At 44.1% G+C, this 2021-nt stretch overlaps 1 pseudogene; it reads left to right on the forward strand.

The window, feature by feature from the left end:
• The first annotated feature begins 1645 nt into the window (after positions 1-1645).
• Positions 1646-1763, forward strand: LOC126105374 (5S ribosomal RNA; annotated as a pseudogene).
• The last annotated feature ends 258 nt before the right edge of the window (positions 1764-2021 follow it).

The raw sequence follows: 2021 nt of genomic DNA on the forward strand, positions 1-2021 counted from the left end.
AATTATGTGTGGTTTGCATGGGAGAGTAGCAAGATAGGTTCAGAGGCAATGGGTTATGCATGTTTCTTTTTGTACCGCTCGGTCTGGAGTAAATTTTCGTGATGATGGGTGTGAGAGTCGAAGTGTGAGATATAGCAAAAGATCCACCATCCTATCCAGAAAGTGCACTATAGCGTTAGATAATTATAAGACCATAAGTTAGAGAATCACCAATGTAAAGCCATGCCCACTGGGCGGAGTTTCTAATGTGTAATTGTTGTATAAAATGTAATGGTGTGTTTAGGTTATTTTTGAATCATAATAGAGTTTATCTGAATAAAAAAATAGTGAAAAGAAAAAGATTGGTGGCCTTGTTCTTCGAATAGTGTGTAGTCATGATATCCAGAATTTATCATGTGTGCGCCATTCATATTCAGTGCGATGGCCACGTGTTAATCAAAGCCATTGGGTAAGAAAGAAAATGTGGTATTGTCAGCGCGTAGTGAACAATCAGAGTTGTGTAAATTACTAATAGTCACATGTGCGTTATCCGTTTCCATTGCGTAATATTCAAACAGGAGAATAATTTGAAGCTTAATTGTGAGTACTAGAGCTCATAATCAGTCATTGATGTTACTCGATAAATAAGAATAAATCCACTCGCTTGCCAAACCACTCATCTTGCAGGCCTGACTGCTTGATGCCACAGTATGAGCAAGGCATGTGGGTGCCTCTCAACCTGTCGCAAAAAAATTCGAGAAATGTTCTAGAATGTGAGAGCACGGCGCCCGTAAGCGGCATTTGCTGTGGAAAACATTGTTAAGCAGGCGTCTCCGACCAGGCCGCATAATTGTATAACGTCAGGTAGGCCCGCGCTACGAGAATAAAGGTTTATTTCCTCTAGAACCAATTTAGCACCTAGGTGCAGGTTCATCTACGAATGTTGTATGTCCAAATACAGCATAGGCTTTTCCTACGCGTGCTCTTTACCGATGAAGCAACGTTTACCAACCACGCTAATGTAAAGTTGCATAATATACACTACTGGGCTTCGTCAGGTGCAACATCAACCGCCGTGGAGCTTTATGTAAGGTGGGGCATCATAGGAAATTACACTGTGGGACCTTACATCATCTCAGGGGTTCTAAATCGGCATTCGTACGCACACTTTCTGATGAACATTCCGCCCGTTCTTCTAGAAGAGGTGCCACTGAATATTAGACACTGTATACGGCTGCAACACGATGGTTGTCCAGCTCACTTGTCCCATGTTGCAACGCAAATCCTGAAAGAGAACTTTCCTGCGTGTTGGATGGGACGAAATTCTGTTGTCAAATGGCCTGAGTGATCCCTCGATTTGACTCTCCTCGATTTATTTCTTTGGGGAGCACTCAAAGATGCAGTCTATGACGAAGCGCCAACTACGCTAGACGATGTGTGTCATCGAATCGCCAGTGCATGCTCTACAGGTATCATCCACCGTAATTACATCTGTTCATCTTTTTTCTAACGGGGATTGCAAATGTATCTTTCAGATCAACAGTTTGAAGACACGCTTACATAAAGGATAAACTTATCTTTTTAGTTGACAGAATTTATGTTATATGGTATGGATGGTTACCAAGTCATTGTTTATAAATTATTTCCATTACGTGTATACGAAGTTGGCAACGGCCTTGCCGCAGTGGATACACCGGTTCCCGTGAGATCACCGAAGTTAAGGGCTGTCGGGCGTGGCCGGCACTTGGATGGGTGACCATCCGGGCTGCCATGCGCTGTTGCCATTTTTCGGGGTGCACTCAGCCTCGTGATACAGACTGAGGAGCTACTCTACCGAACAGTAGCGGCTCCGGTCAAAGAAAACCATCATAACGACCGGGAGAGCGGTATGCTGACCACACGCCCCACCTATCCGCATCCTCAGCTGAGTATACCACGGCGGTCGGATTGTCCCGATGGGCTACTTGTGGCCTGAAGTAGGAGTATACGAAATTACACTGCAATGTCAAATAAGCGTATATTGCACGTAGCTGCTAACACTG

This window comes from Schistocerca cancellata, chromosome 1 (genome assembly GCF_023864275.1).
Source record: "Schistocerca cancellata isolate TAMUIC-IGC-003103 chromosome 1, iqSchCanc2.1, whole genome shotgun sequence".
NCBI classification, from domain to species: Eukaryota; Metazoa; Arthropoda; class Insecta; order Orthoptera; family Acrididae; genus Schistocerca; species Schistocerca cancellata.